The sequence below is a fragment of the Solanum stenotomum genome, chromosome 4, assembly GCF_019186545.1.
Source record: "Solanum stenotomum isolate F172 chromosome 4, ASM1918654v1, whole genome shotgun sequence".
NCBI lineage: Eukaryota > Viridiplantae > Streptophyta > Magnoliopsida > Solanales > Solanaceae > Solanum > Solanum stenotomum.
Window position 1 is genome coordinate 8,740,152 of NC_064285.1, and position 26,090 is coordinate 8,766,241.

The 26,090-nt window shown below is 34.0% G+C and overlaps 1 long non-coding RNA gene across 1 annotated transcript; it reads right to left on the reverse strand.

The window, feature by feature from the left end:
- Window positions 1-12,732: 12,732 nt before the first annotated feature.
- LOC125862505 (uncharacterized) lies at window positions 12,733-15,658 on the reverse strand. The gene is made up of 2 exons (XR_007446053.1): window positions 15,128-15,658; window positions 12,733-14,651 (listed from the first exon to the last, which is right to left on the reverse strand). It is a non-coding gene; the product is annotated as an uncharacterized LOC125862505 (long non-coding RNA).
- Window positions 15,659-26,090: the final 10,432 nt, after the last annotated feature.

The window sequence follows — 26,090 nt, forward strand, 5'->3', positions numbered from 1 at the left end:
TTGTAGGATTTTAGAACTTTAGGTTGTGAACTTTAGAAATCTTGAATTATTGTAGGATTTTAGAACTTAAATTTGTGAACTTTAGAGAACTTGAATTTTTTTAGGATTTTAGAACTTTATAAGGTTGTGAACGTTAGAAATCTTGAATTATTGTAGGATTTTAGAACTTTAAGTTGTGAACTTTAGAGAACTTGAATTTTTGTAGGATTTTAGAACTTTAGGTTGTGAAATGTTAGTAATCTTGAATTATAGTAGAATATTAGAACTTCAAGTTGTGAATTTTAGAAAATTTGAATTTTTGTAGGATTTTAGAATTTTAAGTTGTGAACTTTAGAGAACTTGAATTTTTGTAGGATTTTAGAGCTTTAGGTTGTGAACTTTAGAAATCTTGAATTATTGTGGGATTTTAGAACTTTAGGTTGTGAACTTTAGAAATCTTGAATTATTGTGGAATTTTAGAACTTTAAGTTGTGAACTTTAAAAATCTTGAATTATTGTAGGATTTTAAACTTTAGGTTGTGAACTTTAGAAATCTTGATTTATAGAATTTATGAACTAATTATTAGGTTGAGCTTTAGAAATCTTGATAAAATGTAGTTTTTATGAACTAATTATTAGGTTGAGCTTTAGAAATCTTGATAAAATGTAGTTTTTATGAACTAATTATTAGGTTGAGCTTTAGAAATCTTGATAAAATGTAGTTTTTATGAACTATTTGTAATTTTGAAACGAATTTTGAAAGACTTTATGAGTCTTTATATAGTGATTTATATATTTTGAATATTAATTTAAGTTTGTTGTTTTATATTTTGTGTAGCTTCTTTATAATGATTTGTGTTTGATTGGGGCTGAAATTGAATTGAATTGAGTTGAATTGCTTTTACAGGTGGGCATCAGAAACAGACAGTTTTCTGCTGTCAAAAAAATTACAGAAAAAGCGACGGACAGGGTCCTTTAGTACGTCGCTTTTTTTAATTTTAATTTTTTTAAAACCCAGAAAAGCGACGGATAGGGTCCTTTAGTTCGTCACTTTTCTGAAATTTTCAAAATTTTATTTCCAAAAAAGTGACAGACGGCGTCTCATTGTCCGTCGCTTTTCAAAATTCTAAAAAAAATTAAAATTAATTAAAGCGACGGACTTCGTCTCTTTTTTAATTTTTTTTTAAAAAAAGTGACGGACTGTGTCGCATTCTTCAAAAAAATATTTTAAAAAAAAGCGACGCAGTCCGTCGCTTTTGAAAAAGCGTCGAGCCAAAAAGTGACGAGATTGAATGCGTCGCTTTTTGGCAGTTTTTTAGTAGTGAGATGAAAAATAAAGGTGAAAAGTCGGAGTTCACCTAGGGAAGTGTGGGGCGTCACACCAGCCAGCGCGCCCGAAAAGGGGCTCTGAATCTTCACCCTTGGGGCGCCGTGCCAGCCAGCGCGCCCCAGCCCAGCCTCTGAATGTTGAGGCCTGGCGCCCTGCGCCTCTCAGAGCGCCAAGGACGCCAGTTCTCCCCATTCATTTCCCACATTTTCGTACTAGTTCCTAAGTGATGTACCTATGTTTCTTAGTCGACTCTAACACTCTAAGGTACATTTAAACATCATGAAATCATCTATAAACATGAAATCATGAACCTTGAATCCATAATCCAATTCAAGGAAAGTTAAGATCAAAGTCAAAGAAGTTAAGAGTCAAGTCTAGAAGTTAAGAAGCAAGTCAAAGTAAAGTTTTTCAAAGTTTTCAAGAGTCTTTATTAATAGTTTTAACTTCGTTTTAAGGCTCAAGTTTCAAGTAAAGTAAAGAGTAAAGAGTTGAGTTCATTTCTCAAAAGTTATTAGGGAACTAAATATTCCTAAAGAAGTTTATAAATGTTTTCACATTTGAGCAAGAAAGAAACTATGATTTCCAAAAGAGCCTTAGGGCTAGTTTTCAGAAAAGGGAACATCGATTCCAAAAGAGCCTTTGGGCTAAGCTTTGAGCAATTATCTCAAAACTAAAGAAAGAAGTGTTTAAAACACATAGGAGCTAAAGTATATTTTGGGAGTAGTATTGAGCACCAAATTGGGGACGTGAGTTCATATTAACTCAAATCTCCATAAGAACCATGTGGCCAACATGGGATTTAACGGATCATCCTTTTTAGATGATCACGTAAGTTAAGCTAGTGGATCCACTAGGATAAGTAAGGTCCTATATCACGGCAAGGTATATGATGGTCCTAGGGAAACGTGAGGTAAAACGTTGTTTCATCACTAGGGCTCATAGTGGTGGTTGTTGGTTAAAGAATCTCCCACTAAAGTTATATTACTTTTATATATAAGTAAAGTTGAGTTTGTTATTGCTTTATCTTTAACGAACTAAGTTGTCTACACTGTTTTACAAGATTTATATATATATATATATATTGCATGAGTTGTGGTTTAGCATTCCAACTCGCATACTCGTACAGTCAATGTACTGATACCAGTTGGCCTGCATCTTATTATGATGCAGACGCAGGTAACCAGGATCAGCATCCAGCACGCCGTTGATCCAGTTGAGCACTCCAGAGTCAGTGGTTAGCCTCCTTGCATTTTGGAGGACTCTTTTATTCGCTTTCCTAGTTTTTCTTTATTAGGATGTTGTGGGGTCTGTCCCAACATCCATCTCAGTATTATAGAGGCTTCAGAGACAGTCAGACAATAGTTGAGTCTCTCATCTATGTATTTGCAAATATTCTATTTTGAGACATAAGTTGCCATTTTGGCCAGATTTTTATCATTTAAGTTGTTTTATGAGCTTATATTGTGTTGAGTTAAGTCTTCCGCTGAGTTAAGTAGCAAGGCTAAGGGTTTGGTTGGGGCCAGCAATGGTCTCTGAGTGTCGGCCACATCCAGGGTGTAGGCTCGGGGAGTGATAGGCTCACTAGCCATTACTACTCACCCAACGCCCTGATATGGTTGACTATGTTGTGCTGGAGGATGCGTCCATCGGCCAACCTTACCAATGTGACCTATTCTCTGTCCCTATTGGTATCTTGCAGTATTGCTGGGATCCCATTGAATGTGTGGGAGCAGATAGTGTCTGGGTGGAATGACTTCTACCACGGTACTAAGAAATCACCTTTTCTTCCTAGTTTAGTTTCTGTGCTTTATAGGTATTTGAATCTTTTTTCCAGTGCCACCAATATTTCCAATGCCACCAATTTTACATGACCCATAACCTATCACATTAAAGGTATTTGAATCTTTTTTCCAATGCCACCAATTTTTCGTGTCATATTATGTTGAGTGTAATTAGATATTTAATTTTATCGTATATTCTCTCTCATTAAACACACCACAATACACACGTTTTATTTTTATTTTTATTTCCTTTTTTTTTGTTTTGTAGTAATTTATTGGGATTCCTTTTATATAAAGATTTGTGGTACCAATAAAGTTGTTACGGTACTATAATTGAGTTATAGTTCCAAGAAATATTACAAATCCTCTTTCACACGATTCATTATTTTTTTATTTTTCTTTTTATATTTTGTAGTCTTTTTTTTTGTTCATATTGATTTATTTCTTTTATTTAAAGATTTTTATGGTATCAATAAAATTGGTACAATTATTGATAACTGAGTTATTTCCTAGAAATATTAAGAATCCTCTTTGCAGCAGTATATTGAGTTAACCCTTCAATTTTAATCATTCATATCTCTTAAACCTTACATCTTCTTCACTTAATCATTTTTCATTTGAATTAACCAGAGGCCTCACCATATATTTGTGCCTTTTTTTTACCATATATAAACCAATATTTTTACATGAACATAATGTGGTAATTATGGTAACAGTCCAAATCAAAATAATAACCTTTTATAGTTTTTTACAATATACCGTTATAGGTTGGTTTATAACTCAAACAGTTGAATTACTTTATACAACCAATATTATGACAATTGGTATTAGCATTACCAAATCTTTTTTATATGTGCTATTTGATTTCATGCAATGTTTAGTTTGGTATATATACCATTACATTTACCAAGTTTTGTATAGTTTTTAGTTCAAGTAAACCAATTTTTTTTCATTAACGACAGAGGGTGTTTTTTCTGCTATCATTCAAACCATGATTTTAACCTAATCTAATTTCTCTCAAATTTGTTGTTTTGTGTTGGTATATAAAGTAAACATATGATTTCTACACACAACCATTATTACGTGCCTATATGTTTACCAATTGCATGACTATTTTACCTTATATTGGTTCCAGATCAAACCAATATATTAACACATATTTATTCATTATTCCTATAGTTTTATCAATATCTGGGCATATTTACAATTGTTAATCAACGTTTTACATTAACATAGTCTATTATTTCTGGTAACCAAGTTTTTCACATTAAGTAGTTTCACTAAAATTTTTTTTGTTTTAGGCTAGAATTATATACACACATATCGTTATGAATCTTCATTGGTGGTGATGGACCAATGACGAAATACTTGAGTTCCAAATGATAAATGGTCGTGTCCACACCAAATTGTGAAAATATAGTAGTAAGCAAGCCTTCGTATTTGGTGTTTGCATCAAACATCACCCCTTGGGCGACGTGAGGTAAAACGTTGTTTCATCACTAAGGCTCATAGTGGTGGTTGTCGGTTAAAGAATCTCCCACTAAAGTTATATTACTTTTATATATAAGTAAAGTTGAGTTAGTTATTGCTTTATCTTTAACGAACTAAGTTGTCTACACTGTTTTACAAGCTTTATATATATNAGCATTTCAACTCGCATACTTGTACATTCAATGTACTGATGCTAGTTGGTCTGCATCTTATTATGATGCAGACGGAGGTAACCAGGACCTGCATCCAGCGTGCCGTTGATCCAATGGAGCACTCCAGAGTCAGTGGTGAGCCTCCTTGCATTCCGAAGGACTCTTTTATTCGCTTTCATAGTTTTTCTTTATTAAGATATTGTGGGGTCTGTCCCAACATCCATCTCAGTATTATAGAGGTTTCATTGACAGTTAGTCTGTAGTTGAGTGTCTCATCCATGTATTTGCAGATATTCTATTTTGAGACATAAGTTGCCATTTTGGCCAGATTTTTATCATTTAAGTTGTTTTATTAGCTTATATTGTGTTGAGTTAATTCTTTTGCTGAGTTAAGTAGCTAGGCTAAGGGTTCGCTTGGGGCCAGCAATGGTCTCCGAGTGTCGGCCACATCCAGGGTGTACGCTCAGGCCGTGCCAGACTCACTAGCCATTACTACTCACCCAACGCCCATATATGGTTGACTATGTTGTGCTGGAGGATGCGTCCATTGGGCAACCTTACCAATGTGACCTATTCTCTGTCCCTATTGGTATCTTGCAGTATTGCTGGGATCCCATTGAATGTGTGGGAGCAGATAGTGTCTGAGTGGAATGACTTCTACCACGGTACTAAGAAATCACCTTTCCTTCCTAGTTTAGTTTCTGTGCTTTATAGGTATTTGAATATTTTTTCCAATGCTACCAATTTTTCCAATGCCACCAATTTTACATGACCCATAACCTATCACATTAAAGGTATTTGAATCTTTTTTCCAATGCCACCAATTTTTCGTGTCATATTATGTGGAGTGTAATTAGATATTTAATTTTATCATATATTCTCTCTCATTAAACACACCACAATACACACGTTTTATTTTAATTTTCATTTCCTTTTTTATGTTTTGTAGTAATTTATTGGGATTCCTTTTATATAAAGATTTGTGGTAACAATAAAGTTGTTACGGTACTATAATTGAGTTATAGTTCCAAGAAATATTACAAATCCTCTTTCACACGACTCATTATTTTTTTATTTTTCTTTTTACGTTTTGTAGTCATTTTTTTGTTCATATTGATTTATTTCTTTTATTTAAAGATTTTTATGGTATCAATAAAATTGGTACAATTATTGATAACTGAGTTATTTCCTAGAAATATTAAGAATCCTCTTTGCAGCAGTATATTGAGTTAACCCTTCAATTTTAATCATTCATATCTCTTAAACCTTACATCTTCTTCACTNATTGAGTTATAGTTCCAAGAAATATTACAAATCCTCTTTCACACGACTCATTATTTTTTTATTTTTCTTTTTACGTTTTGTAGTCATTTTTTTGTTCATATTGATTTATTTCTTTTATTTAAAGATTTTTATGGTATCAATAAAATTGGTACAATTATTGATAACTGAGTTATTTCCTAGAAATATTAAGAATCCTCTTTGCAGCAGTATATTGAGTTAACCCTTCAATTTTAATCATTCATATCTCTTAAACCTTACATCTTCTTCACTTAATCATTTTTCATTTGAATTAACCACAGGCCTCACCATATATTTGTGCCTTTTTTTTACCATATATAAACCATTATTTTTACATGAACATAATGTGGTAATTATGGTAACAGTCCAAATCAAAATATTAACCTTTTATAGTTTTTTACAATATACCGTTATAGGTTTGTTTATAACTCAAACAGTTGAATTACTTTATACAACCAATATTATGACAATTGGTTTTAGCATTACCAAATCTTTTTTATATGTGCTATTTGATTTCATGCAATGTTTAGTTTGGTATATATACCATTACGTTTCCTAAGTTTTGTGTAGTTTTTAGTTCAAGTAAACCATTTTTTTTACATTAACGACAGAGTGTGTTTTTTCTGCTATCATTCAAACCATGATTTTAACCTAAACTAGTTTCTCTCCAATTTGTTGTTTTATGTTGGTATATAAAGTAAACATATGATTTCTACACACAACCATTATTACGTGCCTATATGTTTACCAATTGCGAGACTATTTTACCATATATTGGTTCCAGATCAAACCAATATATTAACACATATTTATTCATTATTCCTATAGTTTTATCAATATCTGGGCATATTTTACAATTGTTAATCAACGTTTTACATTAACATAGTCTATTATTTCTGGTAACCAAGTTTATCACATTAAGTAGTTTCACTAAAATTATTTTTGGTTTAGGCTAGAATTATATACACACATATCGTTATGAATCTTCATTGGTGGTGATGGACCAATGACGAAATACTTGAGTTCCAAATGATAAATGGTCGTGTCCACACCAAATTGTGAAAATATAGTAGTAATCAAGCCTTCGTATTTGGTGTTTGAATCATACATCACCCCTTGGGCGACGTGAGGTAAAACGTTGTTTCATCACTAAGGCTCATAGTGGTGGTTGTCGGTTAAAGAATCTCCTACTAAAGTTATATTACTTTTATATATAAGTAAAGTTGAGTTTGTTATTGCTTTATCTTTAACGAACTAAGTTGTCTACATTGTTTTACAAGCTTTATATATATTGATATATATATATATATTGCATGAGTTTTGGTTTAGTATTCCAACTCGCATACTCGTACATTCAATGTACTGATGCCAGTTGGCCTGCATCTTATTATGATGCAGACGCAGGTAACCAGGATCAGCATCCAGCGTGCCGTTGATCTAATTGAGCACTCCAGAGTCAGTGGTGAGCCTCCTTGCATTCTGAAGGACTTTTTTATTCGCTTTCCTAGTTTTTCTTTATTAGGATATTGTGGGGTCTGTCCCAACATCCATCTCAGTATTATGGAGGCTTCATAGACAGTTAGTCTGTAGTTGAGTCTCTCATCTATGTATTTGCAGATATTCTATTTTGAGACATAAGTTGCCATTTTGGCCAGATTTTTATCATTTAAGTTGTTTTATGAGCTTATATTGTGTTGAGTTAACTCTTCCGCTGAGTTAAGTAGCCAGGCTAAGGGTTTGCTTGGGGCCAGCAATGGTCTCCGAGTGTCGGTCATATTCAGGGGGTAGGCTCGGGGCGTGACAGACTCACTAGCCATTACTACTCACCCAACTCCCATATATGGTCGACTATGTTGAGCTGGAGGATGCGTCCATCGGACAACCTTACCAATGTGACCTATTCTCTGACCCTCTTGGTATCTTGCAGTATTGTTGGGATCCCATTGAATGTGTGGGAGCAGATAGTGTCTGAGTGGAATGACTTCTACCACGGTACTAAGAAATCACCTTTCCTTCCTAGTTTAGTTTCTGTGCTTTATAGGTATTTGAATCTTTTTTCCAATGCCACCAATTTTTCCAATGCCACCAATTTTACATGACCCATAACCTATCACATTAAAGGTATTTGAATCTTTTTTCCAATGCCACCAATTATTCGTGTCATATTATGTGAAGTGTAATTAGATATTTAATTTTATCATATATTCTCTCTCATTAAACACACCACAATACACACGTTTTATTTTAATTTTCATTTCCTTATTTATGTTTTGTAGTAATTTATTGGGATTCCTTTTGTATAAAGATTTGTGGTACCAATAAAGTTGTTACGGTACTATAATTGAGTTATAGTTCCAAGAAATATTACAAATCCTCTTTCACACGATTCATTATTTTTTTATTTTTCTTTTTACGTTTTGTAGTCATTTTTTTGTTCATATTGATTTATTTCTTTTATTTAAAGATTTTTATGGTATCAATAAAATTGGTACAATTATTGATAACTGAGTTATTTCTTAGAAATATTAAGAATCCTTTTTTCAGCGGTATATTGAGTTAACCCTTCAATTTTAATCATTCATATCTCTTAAACCTTACATCTTCTTCACTTAATCGTTTTTCATTTGAATTAACCACAGGCCTCACCATATATTTGTGCCTTTTTTTTTTACCATATATAAACCAATATTTTTACATTAACATAATGTGGTATTATGGTAACAGTCCAAATCAAAATATTAACCTTTTATAGTTTTTTACAATATACCGTTATAGGTTGGTTTATATCTCAAACAGTTGAATTACTTTATACAACCAATATTATGACAATTGGTTTTAGCATTACCAAATCTTTTTTATATGTGCTATTTGATTTCATGCAATGTTTAGTTTGGTATATATACCATTACGTTTCCCAAGTTTTGTGTAGTTTTTAGTTCAAGTAAACCACATTTTTTACATTAACTACAGAGTGTGTTTTTTCTGCTATCACTCAAACCATGATTTTAACCTAAACTAGTTTCTCTCCAATTTGTTGTTTTATGTTGGTATATAAAGTAAACATATGATTTCTACACACAACCGTTATTACGTGCCTATATGTTTACCAATTGCGTGACTATTTTACCATATATTGGTTCCAGATCAAACCAATATATTAACACATATTTATTCATTATTCCTACAGTTTTATCAATATCTGGGCATATTTTACAATTGTTAATCAACGTTTTACATTAACATAGTCTATCATTTCTGGTAACCAAGTTTTTCACATTAAGTAGTTTCACTAAAATTATTTTTGTTTTAGGCTAGAATTATATACACACATATTGTTATGAATCTTCATTGGTGGTGATGGACCAATGACGAAATACTTGAGTTCCAAATGATAAATGGTCGTGTCCACACCAAATTGTGAAAATATAGTAGTAATCAAGCCTTCGTATTTGGTGTTTGCATCATACATCACCCCTTGGGCGACGTGAGGTAAAACATTGTTTCATCACTAAGGCTCATAGTGGTGGTTGTCAGTTAAAGAATCTCCCACTGAAGTTGTCACACCCCGAGCCTACACCCTGGACGTGGCTCACACTCGAAGACCATTGCTGGCCCCCAAGCGAACCCTTGGCCTGCCTCTCTTAACTCAGTAGAAAACCCAATGCAATGCAAGGTTTTTAAAACAACCTGACTGAAATAAAATCTGGCCAAAAAGGCAACTCGAGTCTCAAAATAGAATATTTACATATATACATAGATGAGAGACTCCAAACCAACTAATTGACTGTCTATGAATCCTCTAAAATACTGAGATGGATGTTGGGACAGACCCAAGACATCCTAATAAAACAAAACTTGAGAGAACAAATTAACCGAGTCCTCCGGAATGCAAAGAGGCTCACCACTGACTCTGAAGTACTCAACTGGATCAACGACGAACCAGATGCTGGCCCTGGGTACCTGTGTCTGCATCATAATAAGATGCAGGCCAACTGGCATCAGTACATTAAATGTACGAGTATGCGCGCTGGAAGGCTAAACCACAACTTAAGCTTGAAAGGAATACAAGGAACTCTTACCCTGGCTCTGTTCAACTCATGAATAACTGAACTCAATATATAAAGCAATACGACACATGCAATATATAAAGCTTGCAAAAATAGTGTGAACAACTTAGCTTGTTAAAGATAAAATAATAACAACTCAACTTTACTTATATAAAAGTAATATAACTTTAGTGGGAGACTCTTTCAACCGACAATCACCACTATGAGCCCTAGTGGTGATACAATTTTTACCTCACGTTTCCCAAGGACCATCCTATACCTTGCCGTGATATAGGAAGCTAACTTTACCAAGTGGATCCACTAGCTTAACTTACGGAATCATCTAAAAAGTATGACCCATTAACTCCCATGTTGGTGCATGGTTCTTATGGAGAGTTGAGTTTATATGAACTCGTGTCCCCAATTCGGTGCTCAAGACTACTCCCAAAAATACTTAGCTCATAAGTGTTGTAAACACATCTTTCTTTATTTGAGATAATTACTCAAAACTTTGCCCGAAGGCTCACTTGGAATCGATGTTCCTTTTCTTGAAAACTAGTACAAAGGCTCTTTCGGAAACATAGTTCCTTTTCTTACTCAAATGTAAAAACATTTAGAAACTTCTTTGGGAATACATAGTTCCCTAATAACTTTTGAGAAATGAACTCAACTTTAAACTTTTTACTCAACTTGAAACTCTTGACTTAACTTGAAAGTCTTGACTCTTTACTCTTTACTTGACTTGAAACTAGAGCCTTAAAATGAAGATAAAACATTCAATAAAGACTCTTGAAAAGTTTTAGAGACTTGCTTTGACTCCCTTCTTTAACTTCTAAACTCAACTCTTAACTTCACTTGACTTGGAAACTAACTCTCCTTGAATTGGAATTATGAATTCAAGTTGTTTGATCACATGTTATGGACGAGTTCTTGACGTTTAAACTTACCTTGGAGTGTTGAAAACAACTAGGGAACTTAGGTACAACACCTAGGAACATGTATGAAATAGTGGGGAAAGAATGGGAAAACTTGGCGCTCTGAGAGGTGCGGAGCGCCAAACCAAAAACTTCAGAGGAAGCCTGCTGGCGCTCTGATGGGCGCGCCGCCCCAAGGGGAAAAGTTCAGAGCTCCTCTTGGGGCGCGCTGACAGGCGCGACGCCCCACCCTTTTTTCCCGAAATCTGACTTTTCTCCTTAGTTTTCTCCAACTCTAAACCTTCTACACATCAAAGTTTCCAGCCCCAAACACTTAAAATCATAAACCTCTCAACATGTAATAGATTAAACTCACAAACACCAACCGAAACATACACCAAACCTACAAGAACTTCAACATAACACAACTACAACTTCAATAATTGTAACCAACAACTTCAACAAACATATTCACTCTTTTCTCGAAATTAAACGAGCTTGGCGTGTGGGGGAAAGAACCAACCCAACACTATGAACTCACATACCTTAATAGGGATCACCCCCGAAGAAAAACACGACGATCCAGTTGAGCACTCCAGAGTCAGTGGTGAGCCTCCTTGCATTTCAGAGGACTCTTTTATTCGCTTTCCTAGTTTTTCTTTATTAGGATGTTGTGCGGTCTGTCCCAACATCCATCTCAGTATTATAGAGGCTTCATAGACAGTTAGACATTAGTTGAGTCTCTTATCTATGTATTTGCAGATATTCTATTTTGAGACATAAGTTGCCATTTTGGCTAGATTTTTATCATTTAAGTTGTTTTATGAGCTTATATTGTGTTGAGTTAAGTCTTCCGCTGAGTTAAGTGTTGTGCCGTAATTTTCCTAACCTTTAGAAAAATTACTTTTTTGAAATGTTCTAAGTATAAAACAATTTGAGAAATACTTAGAAAGAGTCGCCACTTAATTTTTTAAAGAAATCAAGAAAACTTATAATTTTCAAAGATTTAAACAGAAAAAATCATTCGAAAATACCGAAGAGGGTTCGGGGTTCAATTTACACTTCGAGAAGGATTTAAGCATTCGAAGTGCCCGCTAACATGCGGTTGACCTACGACTTGACTAAAATATATTTTTGACTATTTTTAGGAAAATGGTTTAACATAAAAGAAAATATGATAATTTACAATATTTAGTTAACTTTGAGAAAAAATAGTTAAACAAAATGACACATTTTATATTATTTCATTTTTAGAGAAATGGACCTAAAATGAAATATTTGAATTAAGGTGCAAGTGATTAAAAAATCAATAAAACTAGACTAATTAGAATTTATTTAGTTCATTTTAAAATAAATTAAACCAATTTAACACATTAAAGCATGAAAAATCATTTTAAATTAATTGAAGAATATAAGTTTTGACTAACTTTTTGAGCAAATGGCTAAGTAAGTATTTATTTATAATAATTTACACTATTGGATTAATTTTGAGAAAATAGTCAAACAAAGAGCAATTTTTATTTTTTAAGAACATGGGACTTTAATTAAAATATTTGAATTATAGACAAGTAATTAGAATTTTAACGAAACTAAATTAGTTGGTTTCTATTCGAGTCATTTTTTGGTTTATGAAAAAAACTATTTTAAACAAAAAAAGTTTTTGACTAGAGATTATAAATGAAAGTACGAGAGTTGATAAAATGAGATTTGTAAAAAAAAAATAATAATATAACAACACAGAGAAATAGTTCGCCTTTTAGGGAATTCGATTAAGTTAATTAACAATTCTAAAGTTAGAGTTAATAACAACAAACAATAAATAATTATAATTAAATAATTTAAGAATAACGGAGAGAAGTTGAATTCGGGCCCCCTTTTGGGCCAATTTCGTTGGTATTTTTGGGGTTTAACCAAAACCCGTTTTGGGTATACAGCTGATGTATATCAGTGTATATCGGCATGTATATCAGCTCTTTCCGTGTATCTCCTGCTTCCAAACCCCTGTATTTTACCTCAGCCATGTATTCCCACATTTTTTACCTGTATTTCCATTTTTAGTCACGTATTTGTTGCACTGATACGTATATCAGTGAATACATGATGTATTTCTGCCTGTTTTCAGCCTTAAGAACCTGTAATGCAACTCCTTTCTCAACTGTTTCAGCTTCCGAAATTCAAACAGGGAAGAAGGCCGACTCGAGTAGGAGGTTGGGCTGATTAGCTCAACATAATGCAAGTAGGAGAGTCCATGAATGGACTCAAGTATCATGCATACAAAGAAAGGAGTAATGAATTAACATCAGCTCAAAATTGCATAAAAAAAAAGATGCTTAATTGGTAGAGAACAATGTATAAATCATGAATACATGAGTGGAAAAAAAAATCAAATCAAAAGCAACATAAGGAAAACTATATAAAATAGCATATATCCACTCAACCTTAATCAATGATTTGCTCAAACCACTAAATTTAAAAGCATATACCTACTGGAGTATTATATCAGCAAATGCACTTATGATTCCATTTTTTAAAGAAAATATTCACCAAACAAAACTAAACAAGGTTTGACGTCTTGACTTAAGCACCAACATTTAACAGGAATCTAACAAGTAATGTTAATTTAGAAAAGCATATTAACCTTAGTGACTTATTAGCAAGAAATGAAGCAAGCAGAATACTATCTATCAATTATAAAACAGATACGCGAAAGCTGAAGAAATACTATTGTTATATATGAGTTACGGCAATTACTGAGCAACAAATATATTAGTAAGTATCTATATAAATAGAACATTTCTTACACTATAATAGACAAGGAAATCTAAACTAAAACATGAAATGATAGATTTCTGAAGTGTTGGTATCAAACTAGATATCACAAATCGCTACATAGAGAATCACCCGAACTAAACAAAGAGACTTTGACTGAGTATGAATCAAGAGCAAAATATTATCCTCTACAACTTAATATCGCTGGTCTAACTTCACGTCACAGCAAGAATTAACAACAACAGCCCACAGGAACATTTTTAAAGAAAATAAAGAACTACAACTAATACAAGGAGAGAATAAACCGAATAGACGAAAATAGATGCTGGAAATGCAGTAAAGAGGAGCTGATTGCAGCATGCTCAATTTAAAAAAACTAGACCTAAGAAATGGAACTTTGCGGAGAAGGTAACTTTGTAATTTTGACCAAAAGAGAAGCTATCATTCTAAAGCATTCTAGCTTACAGTAATATCATTCTAGAGTGGGAAAACAAGATACGAGATTAGAGAAAAATATCCTACATGGGAAAGACATCAAGACATCACTGTAAGGTTCAAACGCCTTCAATTGGTAAAGTAACACCAAAACACATCAAAGAAGATTTGGGTATGAATCTAGACCAATAAAACAAATAGAAATGAGCCCCCCATTATGTCAAAAAATTTCCACTGAATAACTAGTTTTACATAACTCAAATCGTCAACAATATGAACAAGAATTATAATGCACTCGATCAATACCATTTTCCATCAGAATGCTCAAGCAAGTGGACACATAATGTTGATCAATCACCCCAAAGTATAAATTTGCCTCAAGAGTTCAACAGTAAACTTTTAATTAGAAATAAAACACCAGCTAAAACGAGTTAAGGTCAAAATAGGGTTACCTTTTCGAGGGCAGCGAACTAGAGACAGCGTGAGCAGAGCCACGATCTTCCTACCACAAAACTCAAATACGAACAACAACAAGAAAACTGAGCAAAATCTTGATTCTCAAACGAAACTTGAGGGAACCGATGGCAAAACGAGATGGAAACGTGATACTCAGACCGAAACTAAATTGTCTCTGCCTTCAATGTATTTCTATATATTTTAGCTATTTTTACTTAAGGCTACTCTCAGTGTTTTCGCTAAAAAATCCCCCTCTTTGACGTTAATGGAAGGAGAGTATATATAGGAAATAATGGAATCGATTAGGGGGAAAACGGGTGGATTTTGAAATTCGAAAATCACCTTCCCCTTAAGTTGAAAGTTGTCAATTGTCCCATCTCAACAATCTTCAACGGATTGATAATGGAGAGGGAGGCGTTAGGCTCGAGGTCGTGATTAGCTGCGGGATTTCTGGTCTGAGCGACTNGGTTACCTTTTCGAGGGCAGCGAACTAGAGACAGCGCGAGCAGAGCCACAATCTTCCTACCACAAAACTCAAATACAAACAACAACAAGAAAACTGAGCAAAATCTCGATTCTCAAACGAAACTTGAGGGAATCGATGGCAAAACGAGATGGAAACGTGATACTCAGATCGAAACTAAATTTTCTCTGCCTTCAATGTATTTCTATATATTTAGCTACTTTTACTTAAGGCTACTCTCAGTGTTTTCGCTCAAAAAATCCCCCCTTTTTGACGTTAATGGAAGGAGAGTATATATAGGAAAAGAATGGAATCGATTAGGGGGAAAACGGGTGGATTTTGAAATTTGAAAATCACCTTCCCCTTAAGTTGAAAGTTGTCAATTGTCCCATCTCAACAATCTTCAACGGATTGATAATGGAGAGGGAGGCGTTAGGCTCGAGGTCGTGATTAGCTGCGGGATTTCTGGTCTGAGCGACTGTTCTCGTCTGGTTTCGCTGGATTTCAGCGATTTGGTCTCGAAGAAGACAAGTTACAGAGGTCTGGGTCGGGTCGCGTATGCTAGTGTACGTATGTTGTGTTGGGATGGGATGGGAATTATTTGGTATTGAAGGATATTGTTGGACTGAATCTTTGGTATTAAAATATAAGGGAATGGGCTGATATGAATTGGAATGGGCTGCTGAAATGAGTATAGTGGGCTTGATTAAAATTGGGTTGTGACAATGGCCCAAAGTTAGTCCAAAAGTGAGTTAAGGCAAGGTAAAATAAAAGACGAGTTAATATAAATTAATTAATGAGCTTCTTAATCTTAACAAAATAGAATAATTAACTTAATTATAAATTAATTAATTCAAAAATATAAACCAACTTACACTAAACTAATTAATAAAATATTTAACCAAAAAATAAATTCTTTTGAGATAATTTCTGAACATTCACAAAATATACTAATTATATACATAATTATCTAAAAAACAAATATATTATTTAAAATTTATAAAAAAAGTGACGAAACTATTTAAAATAGCTTGCACACTAAATTTATTTTATTTTTATTTTTTTGCAATTTTTATAAAACTACTTATTTTAAATCGTTTGAAATTGAAGAAGCTCGATGATTAATTTATGTTGTGGAGGGTCAAAATTGGATGTCAACATTAAGTAGCCAAACCAAGGGTTCGCTTGGGGCCAGCAATGGTCTCCGAGTGTCGGCCACATCCAGGGTGTAGGCTCGGGGCGTGACAGGCTCACTAGCCATTACTACTCACCCAACGCCCAGAGATGGTTGACTATGCTGTGCTGGAGGATGCGTCCATCGGGCAACCTTACCGATGTGACCTATTCTCAGTCCTTATTGGTATCTTGCAGTATTGCTGGGATCCCATTGAATGTGTGGGAGCAGATAGTGTCTGAGTGGAACGACTTCTACCACGGTACTAAGAAATCACCTTTCCTTCCTAGTTTAGTTTCCGTGCTTTATAGGCGAGCATGAGTGCCGTATGGACCACGAGGTGGAACATGACGATGCATTCATTGTTGAATAGAACTTATTACCTCCAGAAGGCTTCAACGTTAGATACCTTTATCATGATCCACGATTGGCTTCTGGAATATCTTTCTGCAATGAAAATCCCTGTAAATTTGATACTATTTCATTGTCACTCGACATTACAATTTACTGTCAATTCTGATCATTGACAATCAACAACCTGTAGACTAATAATGCACTAATAATTAACCTGTAATGTTTTAGCACAATAAACTCTCCTATGGGCATACGTTGATCCTTCCTTTTCCTTTTTTCTTAACTTGTAACAAAGAAATCATTGTGCAACTCTTTCTGTTAAGATTTAGCACATGTCAATGGATACTATGACAAGTCAACAACAATAAGCAAAAAAAGTAAGAATCAAAATATTGGATGGTACAAAACGTCGAGCAAGTTGAGCCATGACCAGCACACATGTCATGAGGGATAACTTCTCTTTTACGGATATAATGAAAATACTCTCTTTATAGAGATAGAGATAGTAATATGTTAGCTCACACCAAGAATATAAAAGAAACAACTGCTTGCGAAACAGAGAAATGCAGAAGTCCATCAAATTACTTGAAGTTATGAATTTATTTCCTTCTAATCCAGCTAAATCTCTGAATTAACAACCAATGCAATGTGCCATAATTAATATACAAAAATATAATGCACTCCGCTCACGTCATTTATTAGCTACTAAATTTTTCATATATCGGGAACTTCATGTTGTTGCTAATAAAACGTGGTATTAGTAACAATGAAAATAAGGTAGGCTGCATGCTACGATAAATGCAAATTAAAGGTAGCAACTTGGTTAAGATGGAAAAAAGAGTTTGTAGAGAGGAAAGAACATTAGAATTGCATGTGCATCTCATTCATCACATTTTATGCCGCACAAGCCTTAACGTGTAAGAGGCTAAATGAACTTGTGTGGTGTCCAGGGGATGGTATATATCAAATCAATCATACATCTCCATGTTGAACATAACTTATTACTGCCTGAAAAATTCAACATTAGATACCTTGGTAATCATCAAAAAATTGCTTCTAATATGGACCGTTGCATCGCGTTGGTGGTTAAACATAATAAGCATTAAGGACCATTTGGGTGCATATGAGAACATAATCATGTCATCCACATAGATCTGGTCAGACTCGATGTTTTCTTTAAGAGATTTGGGGACATGTTTAGTTGATAGATGCATGCTACCTTCCATACTATACTTATATTAGAAATTAACATGTTTTAAGTGTTTTCTTTCATCGTTAAATATTATGCCTTGTGTCTTTGTAGCACCTTTGAAAATCTTGAGTTGAGATCTTTTGTCTCATTCCTAAAAGTTCTGTTTAGGATTTCATAGAATCTTCTGCATGACTTTGTCTTACTTCAACTACGTACTCTGTGTTACTAGCCTATATATGAAAGGATCTAGAATCTCAATATATTGATTAACTTCTTGTTTGCTTCGGAGCCCATTTGTATTTCCTAGAGTAGTTTAGTGATATGATTAGTCTCATATATCAACCACATGCATATGCTTAAATTAGTATTTCAACCAATATAGAATCACAAGGGACAATCGAATCAACTCGGAACAAAAAGGGGAATCGCTAGAATAAAATGTAAAAGCCATCCAAAATAAACAAGGACATAAAAAATTTAAAGCTACAAGAATGTGGCATTCACATATTATAGCATTCCACTCACCATACAAAGAGTCTCTTCAAGAGTATTAGCTTCTTATTTTTGTATTCTTAGTGTCTTTTTATTCAATCACATGAGCCTTTAATTATCCTCTAACATCAGCATCACTGGATTCCTAATTGTTTCTTTATACGGCCTCATCTTGAACTTCAACTTGATTTCTCATGTGAATCCTATATTAAAGTTGTCCATGTCTCTTGTTTATGAAATGTTACCATAAAGCTTACATTTTCCCGGATAAAAGTGAATGTGATTTTTGTAAAACCCTGAAATTTTTTAATCTAAGAGCTGAAACATTCTTCATTTATGTATAAGATCGTAACAGGTGACTCTTAAATTGTGCTTAGGTATTAAGCTCAACTATTTAGTGTGAGAATAAATTTAGAGATGAATTAAGGTGACGAGAATCCCCTAGCACAAAGTTGAGTTGAAATCTTCCTTACCGATTAAGTTTTGATATAAGATTCTACTTGAGTCAACTTCAAACGACCATATCTCTTAGAATATGAAGAGTTATGTAACTCATAGTATAACACCCCGAAAATTTCTAAGCTAAGGCACGAACTATTCTTTATTTACATGTAAGGTCGTATTGGGTGATTCTTAAATTGCTCATATGTGTAAAGTAAATTCTTTAGTGTGGAATGAATTTGGATATGAATCAAGGTCACTAGAACCCCCTAGCACAAAGTTGAGTCGAAAGCTTCCATAATAATTAAGTTTTGATGTAAGATTCTACTTGGGTCAACTTCAAATGATCATATCTCTTGAAATATAATGAGTTACATGGCCCATAACCTATCACATTAAAGGTATTTGAATCTTCTTTCCAAAGCTACCAATTTTGCGTCAATCTGAGCTCCAGTGCAGTGACGAATTAGCCGATGGAAAAAATACTAAAAATGGTCATTTTTTTCATTTTACCTCTAAGAAACCCCTAAACTAATATTTTTGACTAATTAAAGGCTCGAACCAATCAAATTTTTATCTCTTAATCAATATTCTCTTCTCTGTCAAATCCAAGGCAAAACCCTAAGGAAAAATCAAATTAGAAGACTTTCATTCAAGATTCTTCTTCAAGATAAGTCCTTATCCGAGAATTCCATTCTTTCCAACTCAAATTCCTCCATACAATTATGAAACACTAACGAAAATTATAATTCTTAACCATAGAGATTTCAAGAAACTAATTCAAGAATCTCAAGAAAGGTTTTCTTGATTGTTCTCCTTCAAGTTAGGGTTTCAAGGCTTCTAATCAAGTTCTTCTTCAGGATTCTTCAAGAACCTTGTTCTTTCAGGTATGTAAGGCTATCATAGTATTGGACTAGCTCGTCCTCACACCCTACATCTACTTTTAAATTAGTAAAAGAGTAATCTAGGGTTCTATCCCTTGATTTCAATAATCTTCAGATGAGCTGATTTTGAGTTCTTGATTCTTTTTGAAATTATATTCCTAATTATTGAATTGATATATGTTATAGATTTATTAGTTGATTCATTCATGTCTATATATTTCAGCATGAACCCTAAGAATTGAGTATTCTTGAGATGACTAGCATTGTTGAGTTCTGAGTATTGAGTTTTCTATATTGTTATTGAGATCCTTGAGTTGATTCGTTTATGTCTATATTTCAGCATGAACCCTATTTTGAGTTATAAATTTTGAGATATTTTTAAGCCAACATTTTTGTTTCAAACTGAGTTTTTGAGAGAGTAAAGAGAAGTATGAGAAAGAGTTCTAACAAAAATTTGAGCATGAGTATAAGAGAGCTAAGTATTTCCCAAATGTTTCATTTTTAGATGAAAAATTGAGTTTTATTTTGAGAAAAGTAAAAGAGTTTTACAAAAATTAAGTATAGAGCAGTTACCTCTTTTAAGAGGATGGTTTGAGCAATTATCTCAAACTAGAGAAAGAGTATGGTTTATACATTTGAGCATGAGTAGATATATCAGAAAACTACTCACGGAGAAGCAAAACATCCATATATCATATGATAGTGTAACACCTCGAAAATTAGAACTAGAATCAATCAAAGGAAAAGTGAAAACCACAGAGGGGTCCACGGGTCGTGACGAGGACCCTGACCCGTCACCCTGCTCATGGTGTTGCACCCAGACTCTATCGATGACCACAGACGCCTAGATGGTCAATGGAGCATCACAAGGCCCGTGAGGTAATCTGTGAAAAGAGGCACAGAACCCCCCAAGCTACTGTGAAAGACCACAATCACCTAAACGGCCCGTGGAGCTTCACACGGACCGTGATGTTGTCCGTGAAATAGGCTGATCAGGTTTTGGAGTCTTAGGTCAACTTCAAACGATCATATCGTTTAGAACAAAATAAATTATATTAGGTGGCCCATGACCTATCAAATTAAATTATATGAATTGATGACTTGGATTTAATTATATGTTTTTCAACAAATTTCATGTGAACCCATGCATTGATCTATAATTTTTTACTATGAACCCTAATTTACATGAATTTATGAAGAAGCTTGAATCCATGAATATGTTTCATGAAATTATGCATGTTCTTATGAAAGTAATGTTTATGACACAAGTAAGCTTATAGATGAAGGTTTCTATATGTTTTATGAAGCTTGACCACATGATGTGAATGACATCTAGATTTGCCTCAATGCTTTTTGGACTATTTTCCTAAATTAGGTCTTGATTAGTATGGTATCCGGATATGCCATCTATGATTATAGACCATGTAGCAACCCTTCCGAAATAATATAAGCCAATAACCCACGAGATTTTTATGCATATATTGTCCTCACACTAGTAAAAAATAACATAAAAAGAATATTACCAACTTCCGAGTACCCAAACTAGGTCGTTCATGCTTCACACAATCATTCAAAATTAGTGGTAAATTTAATATATTACAAGACTTGGGTTTACACACCCCAAAAGAACCAAACATATAGACATACTTATTATACAACCCATGGTGACATGATCAAATTAGTCCTCAAAATTTCATGTAAATATACAACACATAGATCATGTACAAGTCCCAAGGCTTATACAAAAATAGATGCCTATATGCAAATGTGATCTTCCTTAAGGCTCTCAAAAGTTCCATCTCCAATGTCCAGCTTCATGCAACCACTCGATCATTACCTACGATAGAAACAACTATCGCTAAGCATATAACTTAGTGGTGTAAAAACTATAGGTTCGGAGTCATCCGATTCACCAAGCTCACTTTCTCAAGTCATGGGCAGCACCATCGAAATATAATAATTAAATCAAGTAAACAACATAATAAGAGTATCAAGTTCGATATTTAAAGATCCAAATGTCAAAAACACTCATAGCACCATTTTCCAAGAGATTCAATAACAAGGCTCGCCCAATAAATACATCATGTCGTCACACCAAGCACAAGCAAGTATCAAGAAGGGTCAATGCCCAATAATCAAGAGTACCAAGAACCATATTAAAAATTGCTTTCTAGTTCGTACTTAAAATGAACAACTTCCATTCTTAAGACGGACTAAAAATCTAGAGTCAAGATGAAAAATGATCCGAATCAAGAGGCATGCCAATAGTGACAAAGTCACAGCCACAAGAAGGACAAGGTCCCAACAAGAGTGCCAGGTGATCAAACAGTCCGTACAAGTGGGCGAGTTACACGAGTGTCTTTAACGTCTTAAAGGATACTAACACGACAATGCAAAGTGACAAGAGGTAACCAAGGTACCAAGATAACTTTCAGATATACCAGCAGGTAAAAAGAGTACAAGTACAAGTTTATACAAAAACCTCAGTGCTTTAGCAAAGAAACAGTCCAACACAACTTCGCGAGTTCAGACCGTAGACCAACCAACGTTTCAAGGTCCTCAACTTGTTCACGAGTATATACAACCTTAAAAATACAATTAAACAACTTTTTTAATTCCTAGTATCTCAATAATGTCAAAGTAAAACAGGATTATCATCACAAGTAAGCTTACCCTGTACAAATACGACTATGCTCCCAAAACAGTGATTCTGGCCAGCCTAGTACCTTATGTCGCAACTTAGATTTGAAAAGGAAAACGGCAAAACTAGACTTTATAACCTTCATGAAAGATGTAGGTACATCTCTTAAGGTTGCAAACAAACAAGAATCACCAAAAAATATATTTTTTACAAAAAAATATATTCAAAACACTAACAGTTATCCATACAGGATTTCTACTTTCGAACTTTGGACAGAACTTGTCCTAGGTTGTGCCCCATATTTAGAATCCATAAAAGCTAAATTAGAGTTTTACAGAAACATAATAGTTGTAGGTCTACGAATTAGCTTACCAGATCATATTTATTCACTGTAAACGAAGTTCTATAACTCAAGTTATGCTTTAAATACTAAACACTACCCAGCTCCAAAACAGATTTTACCACTTACCAAAAAGAAGTGTGTGTCTCGAATTCCAGCCAAAAGGGCCAAATTTTTCTCTTGTGATTTTGAAGAACAACTTATTAGATAATGTTCTAAGGTTCTTATACTTCAGATGAGACAAATTTGACTAGAAGAGGTGTCAAAATATAGTCTTAAAAGTGACGTTTATCACAATGCACAGCTGTCTCCAAAAGGTGGTTGCCCAAATAATTGTGTGCTCCCTAAAATGCATACTTATACACTTATATATATATATATATATATATATCCCTCACCTCCTTTTAAAGTCATACATAATTCTTATTAGAATATTACGAAAATACCCCAATACAATACCTTAAATTACGATCACAATTTATGTTAAGCAAGTTTTCAATTATCACAAAACTTCAAGTTCCCAAAATGAGAGTAAAACATATTGTAGTAATTAAGCAATGGTAAATCTACATGCGACTCTTGGTTAATATTTAGGGGTGTTACAAACCACGCTTTCAAAATTATTTCCATTAGTAGTAGGCATCTCTAGCATGAAGTGAATGACTATGGGCCTTAAAAGCTATTATGAAAAGATCATGGATGGTGAAAGATTTTCTCACGCATGGTCTAAGGAGCTATCCTATGATGTTTCTAGCTTGGATTAGGATCTTAATTGTACTTTTCTGTGGATTCTAAGATAAGATGAGTAAGATTAAAGACTATTCCTTGGGATTTATGCTTAGCACCGAGAGGATATTGAGATGGAAGCTCTCCCGTAGCTTGAGGTCGGGTTTCTAGTAGAAATCTCTTTATCCCATACCTATGTGCCCCCATAGGATGATTGTCTTAGATAGACATTAGCTAGTGGATCCACATAAGATAGAAGTTCATGATCCTTAACTTGGCAAGTAGCACACCCCTTTTCGGTATGGGGCACACATTGGATTTCATGTTATAGCTCGCATGGTCTATATGTCGGCTAACGTTAAACTTCCCACAAAAAGAACTAAGTTGATTTCTAATGTTTTATGAAGCTTCCTTTATGATTTAAAGATGCACTAACCATGTTCATGATCTATGAATCTTCTTAAATGATTTTATTATGTTTTAACTTGGTCATGCATTCCATATTTTCGATGATGTCCCTTTATGATCATGCCTCATGTTTTATTGCATTCCCCTCATACTTAGTACATTCCATGTACTAACTCATACTTTTTCCCACATTGATTCACTAATGAAGGGTCTGACGTTCCCATTCCGCATCTCCATGGCAAGTGATCACTTTAGTAGATTTGAATATTCGTGAGTCCTCATGTTCCGAGGATCGAACCCTTTATTGCTTATTGTGTTTACTTTGCCGTATTGTATGTGATGCATGTGTTACGTCTTAATCACTCTTGATGTACTAGATGACTTTGAGACTATGTTAGATTTTCGTTACATTTTGTCAAACTCTTTATGATATTAAATTCTCTTTTGAACTCTTTAAATTCTATTATCGTATACGATGTATGCTAAGTGGATTGTGTAGGGCCTCTCGGGGTTTTATACGCCATGTCACGTCTAGGGTGTTCTTTGGGTCATAACAAATAATGACCTCAATAACCTATACACTAATTCCAAGGTGATGTGGTTGACCTTATGAATGTTAAACATCCTAGAAAGCAACTTACGATCTAAAAGAGTCATGTAACTCCTGATTTTCCATCCATACCACAAGTCATTATCATTTTTGTCAAGCACCGAGTTCATGATAATCACTATGGGGGGGGCACACTACTTTCTAATCTTAGAATTTGATGTCATGCTACCTTACAAACTTCTATTATACCTCTAGGTGAGGTGTATGGAAGATGAGATGGCATCAAATTCTAAGATAATATTATAGTGTACCCCCCCCCCCCCCAACCATGGTGATTATTATGAACACAACTCTTAAGAAAGATGATAATGACAAGTGGATTGGATGGGATATAAGGAGTTGCATGACATTTTTCAGTTCTTATATTGCTTTCAAGAATTTTTTACATTCAAAAAGACCATGACGCCATCATGGCCTTAGAGTATTGGTTTTTGAGGCCACTGTTGTGGGATACATGTAGGCTCTACTTCTTATTGAGTAGTTTTCTAAAAAAGGAATAGATAGATATATGTGTTAATATTATCACATTCTCTTTTATCCTAGGGTGAAACGTAAGTTTTATGGTTACATGGAAGAAATAAGAGACATGAAAAACTTCAAAAAGGTTTCACATGAGAAATCAGGGTTGAAGTTTGAGATGAAGTCATATAAATAAACATTTTGGAATCTAGCGATGTAGATGTTAAAGAATAATCAACAATTCATGTGGTTTTAGAATTAAGCCGCTACGAATCAAAAGAAAGATAATACTTTTGAAGAGACTTTTTGTCTGGTCAACAACAAGCACCATCAGACAGTGGAAGAGAACAAGATCGTTAGGGTAAAAATAAAGATGCATTGTAAGAGAAACATGAAGAGATGAAGTATCAAGGTCAATTTTTCAAGGATTNTGAAGAGACTTTTTGTCTGGTCAACAACAAGCACCATCAGACAGTGGAAGAGAACAAGATCGTTAGGGTAAAAATAAAGATGCATTGTAAGAGAAACATGAAGAGATGAAGTATCAAGGTCAATTTTTCAAGGATTCATTCTTCATGATTTACTATGGCAGGACTGCTTAGGAGATAATAGAATATGTGTGATTAGATGTGATCAAAAAATCTTTTTTCAAATATTTCTCCAACTATTGAGGATCATCGAGGCATGGTAGAGAAAGTTGCAAATTTATCAAACTTCATGACAAAGAAATGGAAGAATTTGTGGAAGAGAGGGAGAATAAATTCATAAGAGCTCATATGATCATAGTGTTCCTCTCTTTCAAAAACTTTTCCATTTCCTTGTCTTGAAGTTTGATAAATTTTCCAACTTTTTCTGCCTTTACTCGGTGATCCTCAATAGTTGAGGGATCTTTTGCAAATGATTATTTGATCACCTCATGTTGCTCATGTTGTATTTTTTCCTTTTCAACCTTCTATCATTGTAAATCATTTTGAGCTAATCTTTGAAAATATGCTCTTGATACTCCATCTCTTTCTTGTTCTTCTCATAGTGAATCTTTGTTTTCAACCTAACAATCTTGTTCTCTTCCACTGTCTCACAATGCGTTCCACTCTCTATATAAGTCTTTTCAAGAGTATTATCTTTTTTTGATTATTAATGTATTTTTCTTTAGTCACATGAGATGTTGATTATCTTCTATGATCTGCATCGCTAGATTCCAAAGAGTTCCTTTATATTACCTTATCTAAAACTTCAATCTTGATTTATTGC